Below are 16,518 nucleotides of genomic sequence, written 5' to 3' on the forward strand. Positions count from 1 at the left end.
CAGCCACAGGCCCTGGTGTGGTGTAAGTGGCCTCAGCCAGCAGCCACAGGCCCTGATGTGGTGTAAGTGGCCCCAGCCGGTCACTCAGGCCCTGGTGTGGTGTAGGTGGCATCAGCTAGCAGCACAAGACATTGGAAAACAGCCAAAAGCAATGTCGTTAATGTGCCCTCATTAATGGGCAGCTGCTTTTGGTCTTTTAATACACCCCTTCTCTGGATCAAAAGCGGTTCAATGACATGAAAATGAAAGGCTTACAGCACCAGGTATTCCCAGGTAGTCTCCCATCCAAGTACTAACCAAGCCCAGCCCTGCTTAGCTTCCGAGATCAGACGAAGTCGGGCGTGCTCAGGGTGGTATGGCCGTAAGCTGCTGGCCCCAGCACAATGTCTCAATTTATGGATTCAACTGTTTAGGTGGCAAGTACCTGAAGTTACGAAGACAATCCTTTAACCATACCTGCATGTTTGCATAATACCCTAACCCAAAGGCTCAGTTTAGCATTTATCTAACAGCACAGGCCCTGGATTGTTGAAGATGGCCTCAGGAACCAGCACAGGGCCTGGTGTGTTGTACATGGCCACAGCTAGCAGCACAGGGCCTGGTGTGATGTGAGTGGCCTGAGCCAGAAGCCACAGGCACTGGTGTGGTGTAAGTGGCCTCAGCCAGCAGCCACAGGCCCTGGTGTGGTGTAAGTGGCCTCAGCCAGCAGCCACAGGCCCTGGTGTGGTGTAAGTGGCCTCAGCCAGCAGCCACAGGCCCTGGTGTGGTGTAAGTGGCCTCAGCCAGAGCCACAGGTCCTGGTGTGGTGTAAGTGGCCTCAGCCAGTGCCACAGGCCCTGGTGTGGTGTAAGTGGCCTCAGCCAGAAGCCACAGGCCCTGGTGTGGTGTAAGTGGCCTCAGCCAGCAGCCACAGGCCCTGGTGTGGTGTAATTGGCCTCAGCCAGAGCCACAGGTCCTGGTGTGGTGTAAGTGGCCTCAGCCAGTGCCACAGGCCCTGGTGTGGTGTAAGTGGCCTGAGCAAGAGCCACAGACCCTGGTGTGGTGTAATTGGCCTCAATAGCAACTAATGCCCTGGTGTGGTGTAGGTGGCCTCAGCCAGCAGCCACAGGCCCTGGTGTGGTGTAAGTGGCCTCAATAGCAACTAATGCCCTGGTGTGGTGTAAGTGGCCTCAGCCAGCAGCCACAGGCCCTGGTGTGGTGTAAGTGGCCTCAGCCAGAGCCACAGGTCCTGGTGTGGTGTAAGTGGCCTCAGCCAGAGCCACAGGTCCTGGTGTGGTGTAAGTGGCCTCAGCCAGTGCCACAGGCCCTGGTGTGGTGTAAGTGGCCTCAGCCAGCAGCCACAGGCCCTGGTGTGGTGTAAGTGGCCTCAGCCAGCAGCCACAGGCCCTGGTGTGGTGTAAGTGGCCTCAGCCAGCAGCCACAGGCCCTGGTGTGGTGTAAGTGGCCTCAGCCAGCAGCCACAGGCCCTGGTGTGGTGTAAGTGGCCTCAGCCAGAGCCACAGGTCCTGGTGTGGTGTAAGTGGCCTCAGCCAGTGCCACAGGCCCTGGTGTGGTGTAAGTGGCCTGAGCAAGAGCCACAGACCCTGTTGTGGTGTAATTGGCCTCAATAGCAACTAAGGCCCTGGTGTGGTGTAGGTGGCCTCAGCCAGCAGCCACAGGCCCTGGTGTGGTGTAAGTGGCCTCAGCCAGCAGCCACAGGCCCTGGTGTGGTGTAAGTGGCCTCAGCCAGCAGCCACAGGCCCTGATGTGGTGTAAGTGGCCCCAGCTGGTCACTCAGGCCCTGGTGTGGTGTAGGTGGCATCAGCTAGCAGCACAAGACATTGGAAAACAGCCAAAAGCAATGTCGTTAATGTGCCCTCATTAATGGGCAGCTGCTTTTGGTCTTTTAATACACCCCTTCTCTGGATCAAAAGCGGTTCAATGGCATGAAAATGAAAGGCTTACAGCACCAGGTATTCCCAGGAAGTCTCCCATCCAAGTACTAACCAAGCCCAGCCCTGCTTAGCTTCCGAGATCAGACGAGGTCGGGCGTGCTCAGGGTGGTATGGCCGTAAGCTGCTGGCCCCAGCACAATGTCTCAATTTATGGATTCAACTGATTAGGTGGCAAGTACCTGAAGTTACGAAGACAATCCTTTAACCATACCTGCATGTTTGCATAATACCCTAACCCAAAGGCTCAGTTTAGCATTTATCTAACAGCACAGGCCCTGGATTGTTGAAGATGGCCTCAGGAACCAGCACAGGGCCTGGTGTGTTGTACATGGCCACAGCTAGCAGCACAGGGCCTGGTTTGGTGAAGATGGCCTCGGCCAGAAGCGCAGGGCCTGGTGTGATGTGAGTGGCCTGAGCAAGAGCCACAGGCCCTGGTGTGGTGTAAGTGGCCTCAGCCAGCAGCCACAGGCCCTGGTGTGGTGTAAGTGGCCTCAGCCAGAGCCACAGGCCCTGGTGCGGTGTAAGTGGCCTCAGCCAGTGCCACAGGCCCTGGTGTGGTGTAAGTGGCCTGAGCAAGAGCCACAGACCCTGGTGTGGTGTAAGTGGCCTCAGCCAGCAGCCACAGGCCCTGGTGTGGTGTAAGTGGCCTCAGCCAGCAGCCACAGGCCCTGGTGTGGTGTAAGTGGCCTCAGCCAGCAGCCACAGGCCCTGGTGTGGTGTAAGTGGCCTCAGCCAGAGCCACAGGCCCTGGTGTAGTGTAAGTGGCCTCAGCCAGTGCCACAGGCCCTGGTGTGGTGTAAGTGGCCTGAGCAAGAGCCACAGACCCTGGTGTGGTGTAATTGGCCTCAATAGCAACTAATGCCCTGGTGTGGTGTAGGTGGCCTCAGCCAGCAGCCACAGGCCCTGGTGTGGTGTAAGTGGCCTCAGCCAGTGCCACAGGCCCTGGTGTGGTGTAAGGGGCCTCAATAGCAACTAATGCCCTGGTGTGGTGTAAGTGGCCTCAGCCAGCAGCCACAGGCACTGGTGTGGTGTAAGTGCCCTCAGCCAGCAGCCACAGGCCCTGGTGTGGTGTAAGTGGCCTCAGCCAGCAGCCACAGGCCCTGGTGTGGTGTAAGTGGCCTCAGCCAGCAGCACAGGCCCTGGTGTGGTGTAAGTGGCCTGAGCAAGAGCCACAGGCCCTGGTGTGGTGTAAGTGGCCTCAGCCAGAAGCCACAGGCACTGGTGTGGTGTAAGTGCCCTCAGCCAGCAGCCACAGGCCCTGGTGTGGTGTAAGTGACCTCAGCCAGCAGCCACAGGCCCTGGTGTGGTGTAAGTGGCCTCAGCCAGCAGCCACAGGCCCTGGTGTGGTGTAAGTGGCCTCAGCCAGTGCCACAGGCCCTGGTGTGGTGTAAGTGGCCTGAGCAAGAGTCACAGACCCTGGTGTGGTGTAATTGGCCTCAATAGCAACTAATGCCCTGGTGTGGTGTAGGTGGCCTCAGCCAGCAGCCACAGGCCCTGGTGTGGTGTAAGTGGCCTCAGCCAGAGCCACAGGCCCTGGTGCGGTGTAAGTGGCCTCAGCCAGTGCCACAGGCCCTGGTGTGGTGTAAGTGGCCTGAGCAAGAGCCACAGACCCTGGTGTGGTGTAAGTGGCCTCAGCCAGCAGCCACAGGCCCTGGTGTGGTGTAAGTGGCCTCAGCCAGCAGCCACAGGCCCTGGTGTGGTGTAAGTGGCCTCAGCCAGCAGCCACAGGCCCTGGTGTGGTGTAAGTGGCCTCAGCCAGAGCCACAGGCCCTGGTGTGGTGTAAGTGGCCTCAGCCACTGCCACAGGCCCTGGTGTGGTGTAAGTGGCCTGAGCAAGAGCCAAAGACCCTGGTGTGGTGTAATTGGCCTCAATAGCAACTAATGCCCTGGTGTGGTGTAGGTGGCCTCAGCCAGCAGCCACAGGCCCTGGTGTGGTGTCAGTGGCCTCAATAGCAACTAATGCCCTGGTGTGGTGTAAGTGGCCTCAGCCAGCAGCCACAGGCCCTGGTGTGGTGTAAGTGGCTTGAGCAAGAGCCACAGACCCTGGTGTGGTGTAATTGGCCTCAATAGCAACTAAGGCCCTGGTGTGGTGTAGGTGGCCTCAGCCAGCAGCCACAGGCCCTGGTGTGGTGTAAGTGGCCTCAGCCAGCAGCCACAGGCCCTGGTGTGGTGTAAGTGGCCTCAGCCAGCAGCCACAGGCCCTGATGTGGTGTAAGTGGCCCCAGCCGGTCACTCAGGCCCTGGTGTGGTGTAGGTGGCATCAGCTAGCAGCACAAGACATTGGAAAACAGCCAAAAGCAATGTCGTTAATGTGCCCTCATTAATGGGCAGCTGCTTTTGGTCTTTTAATACACCCCTTCTCTGGATCAAAAGCGGTTCAGTGACATGAAAATGAAATGCTTACAGCACCAGGTATTCCCAGGCGGTCTCCCATCCAAGCACTAACCAAGCCCAGCCCTGTTTAGCTTCCGAGATCAGACGAGGTCGGGCGTGCTCAGGGTGGTATGGCCGTAAGCTGCTGGCCCCAGCACAATGTCTCAATTTATGGATTCAACTGATTAGGTGGCAAGTACCTGAAGTTACGAAGACAATCCTTTAACCATACCTGCATTTTTGCATAATACCCTAACCCAAAGGCTCAGTTTAGCATTTATCTAACAGCACAGGCCCTGGATTGTTGAAGATGGCCTCAGGAACCAGCACAGGGCCTGGTGTGTTGTACATGGCCACAGCAAGCAGCACAGGGCCAGGTTTGGTGAAGATGGCCTCGGCCAGAAGCACAGGGTCTGGTGTGATATGAGTGGCCTGAGCAAGAGCCACAGGCCCTGGTGTGGTGTAAGTGGCCTCAGCCAGAAGCCACAGGCCCTGGTGTGGTGTAGGTGGCCTCAGCCAGCAGCCACAGGCCCTTGTGTGGTGTAAGTGGCCTCAGCCAGCAGCCACAGGCCCTGGTGTGGTGTAAGTGGCCTCAGCCAGCAGCCACAGGCCCTGGTGTGGTGTAATTGGCCTCAATAGCAACTAATGCCCTGGTGTGGTGTAGGTGGCCTCAATAGCAACTAAGGCCCTGGTGTGGTGTAAGTGGCCTCAGCCAGCAGCCACAGGCCCTGGTGTGGTGTAAGTGGCCTCAGCCAGTGCCACAGGCCCTGGTGTGGTGTAAGGGGCCTCAATAGCAACTAATGCCCTGGTGTGGTGTAAGTGGCCTCAGCCAGCAGCCACAGGCACTGGTGTGGTGTAAGTGCCCTCAACAAGCAGCCACAGGCCCTGGTGTGGTGTAAGTGGCCTCAGCCAGCAGCCACAGGCCCTGGTGTGGTGTAAGTGGCCTCAGCCAGCAGCCACAGGCCCTGGTGTGGTGTAAGTGGCCCAAGCAAGAGCCACAGGCCCTGGTGTGGTGTAAGTGGCCTCAGCCAGAAGCCACAGGCACTGGTGTGGTGTAAGTGCCCTCAGCCAGCAGCCACAGGCCCTGGTGTGGTGTAAGTGACCTCAGCCAGCAGCCACAGGCCCTGGTGTGGTGTAAGTGGCCTCAGCCAGCAGCCACAGGCCCTGGTGTGGTGTAAGTGGCCTCAGCCAGTGCCACAGGCACTGGTGTGGTGTAAGTGGCCTGAGCAAGAGTCACAGACCCTGGTGTGGTGTAATTGGCCTCAATAGCAACTAATGCCCTGGTGTGGTGTAGGTGGCCTCAGCCAGCAGCCACAGGCCCTGGTGTGGTGTAAGTGGCCTCAGCCAGTGCCACAGGCCCTGGTGTGGTGTAAGTGGCCTGAGCAAGAGCCACAGACCCTGGTGTGGTGTAATTGGCCTCAATAGCAACTAATGCCCTGGTGTGGTGTAAGTGGCCTCAGCCAGCAGCCACAGGCCCTGGTGTGGTGTAAGTGGCCTCAGCCAGCAGCCACAGGCCCTGATGTGGTGTAAGTGGCCCCAGCCGGTCACTCAGGCCCTGGTGTGGTGTAGGTGGCATCAGCTAGCAGCACAAGACATTGGAAAACAGCCAAAAGCAATGTCGTTAATGTGCCCTCATTAATGGGCAGCTGCTTTTGGTCTTTTAATACACCCCTTCTCTGGATCAAAAGCGGTTCAATGACATGAAAATGAAAGGCTTACAGCACCAGGTATTCCCAGGTAGTCTCCCATCCAAGTACTAACCAAGCCCAGCCCTGCTTAGCTTCCGAGATCAGACGAGGTCGGGCGTGCTCAGGGTGGTATGGCCGTAAGCTGCTGGCCCCAGCACAATGTCTCAATTTATGGATTCAACTGATTAGGTGGCAAGTACCTGAAGTTACGAAGACAATCCTTTAACCATACCTGCATGTTTGCATAATACCCTAACCCAAAGGCTCAGTTTAGCATTTATCTAACAGCACAGGCCATGGATTGTTGAAGATGGCCTCAGGAACCAGCACAGGGCCTGGTGTGTTGTACATGGCCACAGCTAGCAGCACAGGGCCTGGTTTGGTGAAGATGGCCTCGGCCAGAAGCGCAGGGCCTGGTGTGATGTGAGTGGCCTGAGCAAGAGCCACAGGCCCTGGTGTGGTGTAAGTGGCCTCAGCCAGAAGCCACAGGCACTGGTGTGGTGTAAGTGGCCTCAGCCAGCAGCCACAGGCCCTGGTGTGGTGTAAGTGGCCTCAGCCAGCAGCCACAGGCCCTGGTGTGGTGTAAGTGGCCTCAGCCAGCAGCCACAGGCCCTGGTGTGGTGTAAGTGGCCTCAGCCAGAGCCACAGGCCCTGGTGTGGTGTAAGTGGCCTCAGCCACTGCCACAGGCCCTGGTGTGGTGTAAGTGGCCTGAGCAAGAGCCAAAGACCCTGGTGTGGTGTAATTGGCCTCAATAGCAACTAATGCCCTGGTGTGGTGTAGGTGGCCTCAGCCAGCAGCCACAGGCCCTGGTGTGGTGTCAGTGGCCTCAATAGCAACTAATGCCCTGGTGTGGTGTAAGTGGCCTCAGCCAGCAGCCACAGGCCCTGGTGTGGTGTAAGTGGCTTGAGCAAGAGCCACAGACCCTGGTGTGGTGTAATTGGCCTCAATAGCAACTAAGGCCCTGGTGTGGTGTAGGTGGCCTCAGCCAGCAGCCACAGGCCCTGGTGTGGTGTAAGTGGCCTCAGCCAGCAGCCACAGGCCCTGGTGTGGTGTAAGTGGCCTCAGCCAGCAGCCACAGGCCCTGATGTGGTGTAAGTGGCCCCAGCCGGTCACTCAGGCCCTGGTGTGGTGTAGGTGGCATCAGCTAGCAGCACAAGACATTGGAAAACAGCCAAAAGCAATGTCGTTAATGTGCCCTCATTAATGGGCAGCTGCTTTTGGTCTTTTAATACACCCCTTCTCTGGATCAAAAGCGGTTCAGTGACATGAAAATGAAATGCTTACAGCACAAGGTATTCCCAGGCGGTCTCCCATCCAAGTACTAACCAAGCCCAGCCCTGCTTAGCTTCCGAGATCAGACGAGGTCGGGCGTGCTCAGGGTGGTATGGCCGTAAGCTGCTGGCCCCAGCACAATGTCTCAATTTATGGATTCAACTGATTAGGTGGCAAGTACCTGAAGTTACGAAGACAATCCTTTAACCATACCTGCATTTTTGCATAATACCCTAACCCAAAGGCTCAGTTTAGCATTTATCTAACAGCACAGGCCCTGGATTGTTGAAGATGGCCTCAGGAACCAGCACAGGGCCTGGTGTGTTGTACATGGCCACAGCAAGCAGCACAGGGCCAGGTTTGGTGAAGATGGCCTCGGCCAGAAGCACAGGGTCTGGTGTGATATGAGTGGCCTGAGCAAGAGCCACAGGCCCTGGTGTGGTGTAAGTGGCCTCAGCCAGAAGCCACAGGCCCTGGTGTGGTGTAGGTGGCCTCAGCCAGCAGCCACAGGCCCTTGTGTGGTGTAAGTGGCCTCAGCCAGCAGCCACAGGCCCTGGTGTGGTGTAAGTGGCCTCAGCCAGCAGCCACAGGCCCTGGTGTGGTGTAATTGGCCTCAATAGCAACTAATGCCCTGGTGTGGTGTAGGTGGCCTCAATAGCAACTAAGGCCCTGGTGTGGTGTAAGTGGCCTCAGCCAGCAGCCACAGGCCCTGGTGTGGTGTAAGTGGCCTCAGCCAGTGCCACAGGCCCTGGTGTGGTGTAAGGGGCCTCAATAGCAACTAATGCCCTGGTGTGGTGTAAGTGGCCTCAGCCAGCAGCCACAGGCACTGGTGTGGTGTAAGTGCCCTCAACAAGCAGCCACAGGCCCTGGTGTGGTGTAAGTGGCCTCAGCCAGCAGCCACAGGCCCTGGTGTGGTGTAAGTGGCCTCAGCCAGCAGCCACAGGCCCTGGTGTGGTGTAAGTGGCCCAAGCAAGAGCCACAGGCCCTAGTGTGGTGTAAGTGGCCTCAGCCAGAAGCCACAGGCCCTGGTGTGGTGTAAGTGACCTCAGCCAGCAGCCACAGGCCCTGGTGTGGTGTAAGTGGCCTCAGCCAGCAGCCACAGGCCCTGGTGTGGTGTAAGTGGCCTCAGCCAGTGCCACAGGCACTGGTGTGGTGTAAGTGGCCTGAGCAAGAGTCACAGACCCTGGTGTGGTGTAATTGGCCTCAATAGCAACTAATGCCCTGGTGTGGTGTAGGTGGCCTCAGCCAGCAGCCACAGGCCCTGGTGTGGTGTAAGTGGCCTCAGCCAGTGCCACAGGCCCTGGTGTGGTGTAAGTGGCCTGAGCAAGAGCCACAGACCCTGGTGTGGTGTAATTGGCCTCAATAGCAACTAATGCCCTGGTGTGGTGTAAGTGGCCTCAGCCAGCAGCCACAGGCCCTGGTGTGGTGTAAGTGGCCTCAGCCAGCAGCCACAGGCCCTGATGTGGTGTAAGTGGCCCCAGCCGGTCACTCAGGCCCTGGTGTGGTGTAGGTGGCATCAGCTAGCAGCACAAGACATTGGAAAACAGCCAAAAGCAATGTCGTTAATGTGCCCTCATTAATGGGCAGCTGCTTTTGGTCTTTTAATACACCCCTTCTCTGGATCAAAAGCGGTTCAATGACATGAAAATGAAAGGCTTACAGCACCAGGTATTCCCAGGTAGTCTCCCATCCAAGTACTAACCAAGCCCAGCCCTGCTTAGCTTCCGAGATCAGACGAGGTCGGGCGTGCTCAGGGTGGTATGGCCGTAAGCTGCTGGCCCCAGCACAATGTCTCAATTTATGGATTCAACTGATTAGGTGGCAAGTACCTGAAGTTACGAAGACAATCCTTTAACCATACCTGCATGTTTGCATAATACCCTAACCCAAAGGCTCAGTTTAGCATTTATCTAACAGCACAGGCCATGGATTGTTGAAGATGGCCTCAGGAACCAGCACAGGGCCTGGTGTGTTGTACATGGCCACAGCTAGCAGCACAGGGCCTGGTTTGGTGAAGATGGCCTCGGCCAGAAGCGCAGGGCCTGGTGTGATGTGAGTGGCCTGAGCAAGAGCCACAGGCCCTGGTGTGGTGTAAGTGGCCTCAGCCAGAAGCCACAGGCACTGGTGTGGTGTAAGTGGCCTCAGCCAGCAGCCACAGGCCCTGGTGTGGTGTAAGTGGCCTCAGCCAGCAGCCACAGGCCCTGGTGTGGTGTAAGTGGCCTCAGCCAGCAGCCACAGGCCCTGGTGTGGTGTAAGTGGCCTCAGCCAGAGCCACAGGCCCTGGTGTGGTGTAAGTGGCCTCAGCCACTGCCACAGGCCCTGGTGTGGTGTAAGTGGCCTGAGCAAGAGCCAAAGACCCTGGTGTGGTGTAATTGGCCTCAATAGCAACTAATGCCCTGGTGTGGTGTAGGTGGCCTCAGCCAGCAGCCACAGGCCCTGGTGTGGTGTCAGTGGCCTCAATAGCAACTAATGCCCTGGTGTGGTGTAAGTGGCCTCAGCCAGCAGCCACAGGCCCTGGTGTGGTGTAAGTGGCTTGAGCAAGAGCCACAGACCCTGGTGTGGTGTAATTGGCCTCAATAGCAACTAAGGCCCTGGTGTGGTGTAGGTGGCCTCAGCCAGCAGCCACAGGCCCTGGTGTGGTGTAAGTGGCCTCAGCCAGCAGCCACAGGCCCTGGTGTGGTGTAAGTGGCCTCAGCCAGCAGCCACAGGCCCTGATGTGGTGTAAGTGGCCCCAGCCGGTCACTCAGGCCCTGGTGTGGTGTAGGTGGCATCAGCTAGCAGCACAAGACATTGGAAAACAGCCAAAAGCAATGTCGTTAATGTGCCCTCATTAATGGGCAGCTGCTTTTGGTCTTTTAATACACCCCTTCTCTGGATCAAAAGCGGTTCAGTGACATGAAAATGAAATGCTTACAGCACCAGGTATTCCCAGGCGGTCTCCCATCCAAGTACTAACCAAGCCCAGCCCTGCTTAGCTTCCGAGATCAGACGAGGTCGGGCGTGCTCAGGGTGGTATGGCCGTAAGCTGCTGGCCCCAGCACAATGTCTCAATTTATGGATTCAACTGATTAGGTGGCAAGTACCTGAAGTTACGAAGACAATCCTTTAACCATACCTGCATTTTTGCATAATACCCTAACCCAAAGGCTCAGTTTAGCATTTATCTAACAGCACAGGCCCTGGATTGTTGAAGATGGCCTCAGGAACCAGCACAGGGCCTGGTGTGTTGTACATGGCCACAGCAAGCAGCACAGGGCCAGGTTTGGTGAAGATGGCCTCGGCCAGAAGCACAGGGTCTGGTGTGATATGAGTGGCCTGAGCAAGAGCCACAGGCCCTGGTGTGGTGTAAGTGGCCTCAGCCAGAAGCCACAGGCCCTGGTGTGGTGTAGGTGGCCTCAGCCAGCAGCCACAGGCCCTTGTGTGGTGTAAGTGGCCTCAGCCAGCAGCCACAGGCCCTGGTGTGGTGTAAGTGGCCTCAGCCAGCAGCCACAGGCCCTGGTGTGGTGTAATTGGCCTCAATAGCAACTAATGCCCTGGTGTGGTGTAGGTGGCCTCAATAGCAACTAAGGCCCTGGTGTGGTGTAAGTGGCCTCAGCCAGCAGCCACAGGCCCTGGTGTGGTGTAAGGGGCCTCAATAGCAACTAATGCCCTGGTGTGGTGTAAGTGGCCTCAGCCAGCAGCCACAGGCACTGGTGTGGTGTAAGTGCCCTCAACAAGCAGCCACAGGCCCTGGTGTGGTGTAAGTGGCCTCAGCCAGCAGCCACAGGCCCTGGTGTGGTGTAAGTGGCCTCAGCCAGCAGCCACAGGCCCTGGTGTGGTGTAAGTGGCCCAAGCAAGAGCCACAGGCCCTGGTGTGGTGTAAGTGGCCTCAGCCAGAAGCCACAGGCACTGGTGTGGTGTAAGTGCCCTCAGCCAGCAGCCACAGGCCCTGGTGTGGTGTAAGTGACCTCAGCCAGCAGCCACAGGCCCTGGTGTGGTGTAAGTGGCCTCAGCCAGCAGCCACAGGCCCTGGTGTGGTGTAAGTGGCCTCAGCCAGTGCCACAGGCACTGGTGTGGTGTAAGTGGCCTGAGCAAGAGTCACAGACCCTGGTGTGGTGTAATTGGCCTCAATAGCAACTAATGCCCTGGTGTGGTGTAGGTGGCCTCAGCCAGCAGCCACAGGCCCTGGTGTGGTGTAAGTGGCCTCAGCCAGTGCCACAGGCCCTGGTGTGGTGTAAGTGGCCTGAGCAAGAGCCACAGACCCTGGTGTGGTGTAATTGGCCTCAATAGCAACTAATGCCCTGGTGTGGTGTAAGTGGCCTCAGCCAGCAGCCACAGGCCCTGGTGTGGTGTAAGTGGCCTCAGCCAGCAGCCACAGGCCCTGATGTGGTGTAAGTGGCCCCAGCCGGTCACTCAGGCCCTGGTGTGGTGTAGGTGGCATCAGCTAGCAGCACAAGACATTGGAAAACAGCCAAAAGCAATGTCGTTAATGTGCCCTCATTAATGGGCAGCTGCTTTTGGTCTTTTAATACACCCCTTCTCTGGATCAAAAGCGGTTCAATGACATGAAAATGAAAGGCTTACAGCACCAGGTATTCCCAGGTAGTCTCCCATCCAAGTACTAACCAAGCCCAGCCCTGCTTAGCTTCCGAGATCAGACGAGGTCGGGCGTGCTCAGGGTGGTATGGCCGTAAGCTGCTGGCCCCAGCACAATGTCTCAATTTATGGATTCAACTGATTAGGTGGCAAGTACCTGAAGTTACGAAGACAATCCTTTAACCATACCTGCATGTTTGCATAATACCCTAACCCAAAGGCTCAGTTTAGCATTTATCTAACAGCACAGGCCATGGATTGTTGAAGATGGCCTCAGGAACCAGCACAGGGCCTGGTGTGTTGTACATGGCCACAGCTAGCAGCACAGGGCCTGGTTTGGTGAAGATGGCCTCGGCCAGAAGCGCAGGGCCTGGTGTGATGTGAGTGGCCTGAGCAAGAGCCACAGGCCCTGGTGTGGTGTAAGTGGCCTCAGCCAGAAGCCACAGGCACTGGTGTGGTGTAAGTGGCCTCAGCCAGCAGCCACAGGCCCTGGTGTGGTGTAAGTGGCCTCAGCCAGCAGCCACAGGCCCTGGTGTGGTGTAAGTGGCCTCAGCCAGCAGCCACAGGCCCTGGTGTGGTGTAAGTGGCCTCAGCCAGAGCCACAGGCCCTGGTGTGGTGTAAGTGGCCTCAGCCACTGCCACAGGCCCTGGTGTGGTGTAAGTGGCCTGAGCAAGAGCCAAAGACCCTGGTGTGGTGTAATTGGCCTCAATAGCAACTAATGCCCTGGTGTGGTGTAGGTGGCCTCAGCCAGCAGCCACAGGCCCTGGTGTGGTGTCAGTGGCCTCAATAGCAACTAATGCCCTGGTGTGGTGTAAGTGGCCTCAGCCAGCAGCCACAGGCCCTGGTGTGGTGTAAGTGGCTTGAGCAAGAGCCACAGACCCTGGTGTGGTGTAATTGGCCTCAATAGCAACTAAGGCCCTGGTGTGGTGTAGGTGGCCTCAGCCAGCAGCCACAGGCCCTGGTGTGGTGTAAGTGGCCTCAGCCAGCAGCCACAGGCCCTGGTGTGGTGTAAGTGGCCTCAGCCAGCAGCCACAGGCCCTGATGTGGTGTAAGTGGCCCCAGCCGGTCACTCAGGCCCTGGTGTGGTGTAGGTGGCATCAGCTAGCAGCACAAGACATTGGAAAACAGCCAAAAGCAATGTCGTTAATGTGCCCTCATTAATGGGCAGCTGCTTTTGGTCTTTTAATACACCCCTTCTCTGGATCAAAAGCGGTTCAGTGACATGAAAATGAAATGCTTACAGCACCAGGTATTCCCAGGCGGTCTCCCATCCAAGTACTAACCAAGCCCAGCCCTGCTTAGCTTCCGAGATCAGACGAGGTCGGGCGTGCTCAGGGTGGTATGGCCGTAAGCTGCTGGCCCCAGCACAATGTCTCAATTTATGGATTCAACTGATTAGGTGGCAAGTACCTGAAGTTACGAAGACAATCCTTTAACCATACCTGCATTTTTGCATAATACCCTAACCCAAAGGCTCAGTTTAGCATTTATCTAACAGCACAGGCCCTGGATTGTTGAAGATGGCCTCAGGAACCAGCACAGGGCCTGGTGTGTTGTACATGGCCACAGCAAGCAGCACAGGGCCAGGTTTGGTGAAGATGGCCTCGGCCAGAAGCACAGGGTCTGGTGTGATATGAGTGGCCTGAGCAAGAGCCACAGGCCCTGGTGTGGTGTAAGTGGCCTCAGCCAGAAGCCACAGGCCCTGGTGTGGTGTAGGTGGCCTCAGCCAGCAGCCACAGGCCCTTGTGTGGTGTAAGTGGCCTCAGCCAGCAGCCACAGGCCCTGGTGTGGTGTAAGTGGCCTCAGCCAGCAGCCACAGGCCCTGGTGTGGTGTAATTGGCCTCAATAGCAACTAATGCCCTGGTGTGGTGTAGGTGGCCTCAATAGCAACTAAGGCCCTGGTGTGGTGTAAGTGGCCTCAGCCAGCAGCCACAGGCCCTGGTGTGGTGTAAGTGGCCTCAGCCAGTGCCACAGGCCCTGGTGTGGTGTAAGGGGCCTCAATAGCAACTAATGCCCTGGTGTGGTGTAAGTGGCCTCAGCCAGCAGCCATAGGCACTGGTGTGGTGTAAGTGCCCTCAACAAGCAGCCACAGGCCCTGGTGTGGTGTAAGTGGCCTCAGCCAGCAGCCACAGGCCCTGGTGTGGTGTAAGTGGCCTCAGCCAGCAGCCACAGGCCCTGGTGTGGTGTAAGTGGCCCAAGCAAGAGCCACAGGCCCTGGTGTGGTGTAAGTGGCCTCAGCCAGAAGCCACAGGCACTGGTGTGGTGTAAGTGCCCTCAGCCAGCAGCCACAGGCCCTGGTGTGGTGTAAGTGACCTCAGCCAGCAGCCACAGGCCCTGGTGTGGTGTAAGTGGCCTCAGCCAGCAGCCACAGGCCCTGGTGTGGTGTAAGTGGCCTCAGCCAGTGCCACAGGCACTGGTGTGGTGTAATTGGCCTCAATAGCAACTAATGCCCTGGTGTGGTGTAAGTGGCCTCAGCCAGCAGCCACAGGCCCTGGTGTGGTGTAAGTGGCCTCAGCCAGTGCCACAGGCCCTGGTGTGGTGTAAGTGGCCTGAGCAAGAGCCACAGACCCTGGTGTGGTGTAATTGGCCTCAATAGCAACTAATGCCCTGGTGTGGTGTAAGTGGCCTCAGCCAGCAGCCACAGGCCCTGGTGTGGTGTAAGTGGCCTCAGCCAGCAGCCACAGGCCCTGATGTGGTGTAAGTGGCCCCAGCCGGTCACTCAGGCCCTGGTGTGGTGTAGGTGGCATCAGCTAGCAGCACAAGACATTGGAAAACAGCCAAAAGCAATGTCGTTAATGTGCCCTCATTAATGGGCAGCTGCTTTTGGTCTTTTAATACACCCCTTCTCTGGATCAAAAGCGGTTCAATGACATGAAAATGAAAGGCTTACAGCACCAGGTATTCCCAGGTAGTCTCCCATCCAAGTACTAACCAAGCCCAGCCCTGCTTAGCTTCCGAGATCAGACGAGGTCGGGCGTGCTCAGGGTGGTATGGCCGTAAGCTGCTGGCCCCAGCACAATGTCTCAATTTATGGATTCAACTGATTAGGTGGCAAGTACCTGAAGTTACGAAGACAATCCTTTAACCATACCTGCATGTTTGCATAATACCCTAACCCAAAGGCTCAGTTTAGCATTTATCTAACAGCACAGGCCCTGGATTGTTGAAGATGGCCTCAGGAACCAGCACAGGGCCTGGTGTGTTGTACATGGCCACAGCTAGCAGCACAGGGCCTGGTTTGGTGAAGATGGCCTCGGCCAGAAGCGCAGGGCCTGGTGTGATGTGAGTGGCCTGAGCAAGAGCCACAGGCCCTGGTGTGGTGTAAGTGGCCTCAGCCAGAAGCCACAGGCACTGGTGTGGTGTAAGTGGCCTCAGCCAGCAGCCACAGGCCCTGGTGTGGTGTAAGTGGCCTCAGCCAGCAGCCACAGGCCCTGGTGTGGTGTAAGTGGCCTCAGCCAGCAGCCACAGGCCCTGGTGTGGTGTAAGTGGCCTCAGCCAGAGCCACAGGCCCTGGTGTGGTGTAAGTGGCCTCAATAGCAACTAAGGCCCTGGTGTGGTGTAAGTGGCCTCATCCAGCAGCCACAGGCCTTGGTGTGGTGTAAGTCGCCTCATCCAGCAGCCACAGGCCCTGGTGTGGTGTAAGTGGCCTGAGCAAGAGCCACAGACCCTGGTGTGGTGTAATTGGCCTCAATAGCAACTAATGCCCTGGTGTGGTGTAGGTGGCCTCAGCCAGCAGCCACAGGCCCTGGTGTGGTGTAAGTGGCCTCAGCCAGCAACCATAGGGCCTGATGTGGTGTAAGTGGCCCCAGCCGGTCACTCAGGCCCTGGTGTGGTGTAAGTGGCATCAGCTAGCAGCACAAGACATTGGAAAAGAGCCAAAAGCAATGTCGTTAATGTGCCCTCATTAATGGGCAGCTGCTTTTGGTCTTTTAATACACCCCTTCTCTGGATCAAAAGCGGTTCAATGACATGAAAATGAAAGGCTTACAGCACCAGGTATTCCAAGGAAGTCTCCCATCCAAGTACTAACCAAGCCCAGCCCTGCTTAGCTTCCGAGATCAGACGAGGTCGGGCGTGCTCAGGGTGGTATGGCCGTAAGCTGCTGGCCCCAGCACAATGTCTCAATTTATGGATTCAACTGATTAGGTGGCAAGTACCTGAAGTTACGAAGACAATCCTATAACCATACCTGCATGTTTGCATAATACCCTAACCCAAAGGCTCAGTTTAGCATTTATCCAACAGCACAGGCCCTGGATTGTTGAAGATGGCCTCAGGAACCAGAACAGGGCCTGGTGTGTTGTACATGGCCACAGCTAGCAGCACAGGGCCTGGTTTGGTGAAGATGGCCTCGGCCAGAAGCACAGGGCCTGGTGTGATACGAGTGGCCTGAGCAAGAGCCACAGGCCCTGGTGTGGAGTAAGTGGCCTGAGCAAGAGCCACAGGCCCTGGTGTGGTGTAAGTGGCCTGAGCAAGAGCAACAGGCCCTGGTGTGGTGTAATTGGCCTCAATAGCAACTAAGGCCCTGGTGTGGTGTATGTGGCCTCAGCCAGCAGCCACAGGCCCTGGTGTGGTGTAAGTGGCCTCAGAAGCAAATAAGGCCGTGGTGTGGTGTATGTGGCCTCAGCCAGCAGCCACAGGCCCTTGGTGTGGTGTAAGTGGCCTCAGCCAGCA

General features: G+C 57.2%; 11 non-coding genes across 11 annotated transcripts; all 11 read right to left on the reverse strand.

The window, feature by feature from the left end:
• Positions 1-248: 248 nt before the first annotated feature.
• Positions 249-367, reverse strand: LOC145426819 (5S ribosomal RNA). The gene has a single exon (XR_013907538.1). It is a non-coding gene; the product is annotated as a 5S ribosomal RNA (ribosomal RNA).
• A 1,570-nt stretch (positions 368-1,937) lies between these two features.
• Positions 1,938-2,056, reverse strand: LOC145426922 (5S ribosomal RNA). The gene has a single exon (XR_013907643.1). It is a non-coding gene; the product is annotated as a 5S ribosomal RNA (ribosomal RNA).
• Positions 2,057-4,331: 2,275 nt separating this feature from the next.
• On the reverse strand, positions 4,332-4,450 carry LOC145427063 (5S ribosomal RNA). The gene has a single exon (XR_013907787.1). It is a non-coding gene; the product is annotated as a 5S ribosomal RNA (ribosomal RNA).
• A 1,569-nt stretch (positions 4,451-6,019) lies between these two features.
• Positions 6,020-6,138, reverse strand: LOC145427861 (5S ribosomal RNA). The gene has a single exon (XR_013908403.1). It is a non-coding gene; the product is annotated as a 5S ribosomal RNA (ribosomal RNA).
• Positions 6,139-7,273: 1,135 nt separating this feature from the next.
• On the reverse strand, positions 7,274-7,392 carry LOC145427868 (5S ribosomal RNA). The gene has a single exon (XR_013908410.1). It is a non-coding gene; the product is annotated as a 5S ribosomal RNA (ribosomal RNA).
• Positions 7,393-8,921: 1,529 nt separating this feature from the next.
• Positions 8,922-9,040, reverse strand: LOC145427862 (5S ribosomal RNA). The gene has a single exon (XR_013908404.1). It is a non-coding gene; the product is annotated as a 5S ribosomal RNA (ribosomal RNA).
• A 1,135-nt stretch (positions 9,041-10,175) lies between these two features.
• On the reverse strand, positions 10,176-10,294 carry LOC145426411 (5S ribosomal RNA). The gene has a single exon (XR_013907121.1). It is a non-coding gene; the product is annotated as a 5S ribosomal RNA (ribosomal RNA).
• A 1,530-nt stretch (positions 10,295-11,824) lies between these two features.
• Positions 11,825-11,943, reverse strand: LOC145427863 (5S ribosomal RNA). The gene has a single exon (XR_013908405.1). It is a non-coding gene; the product is annotated as a 5S ribosomal RNA (ribosomal RNA).
• A 1,135-nt stretch (positions 11,944-13,078) lies between these two features.
• LOC145426422 (5S ribosomal RNA) lies at positions 13,079-13,197 on the reverse strand. The gene has a single exon (XR_013907132.1). It is a non-coding gene; the product is annotated as a 5S ribosomal RNA (ribosomal RNA).
• A 1,530-nt stretch (positions 13,198-14,727) lies between these two features.
• On the reverse strand, positions 14,728-14,846 carry LOC145427864 (5S ribosomal RNA). The gene has a single exon (XR_013908406.1). It is a non-coding gene; the product is annotated as a 5S ribosomal RNA (ribosomal RNA).
• Positions 14,847-15,825: 979 nt separating this feature from the next.
• On the reverse strand, positions 15,826-15,944 carry LOC145426800 (5S ribosomal RNA). Its single transcript, XR_013907518.1, has one exon. It is a non-coding gene; the product is annotated as a 5S ribosomal RNA (ribosomal RNA).
• Positions 15,945-16,518: the final 574 nt, after the last annotated feature.

This window comes from Astatotilapia calliptera, chromosome 3 (genome assembly GCF_964374335.1).
Source record: "Astatotilapia calliptera chromosome 3, fAstCal68.1, whole genome shotgun sequence".
Lineage (NCBI taxonomy): Eukaryota > Metazoa > Chordata > Actinopteri > Cichliformes > Cichlidae > Astatotilapia > Astatotilapia calliptera.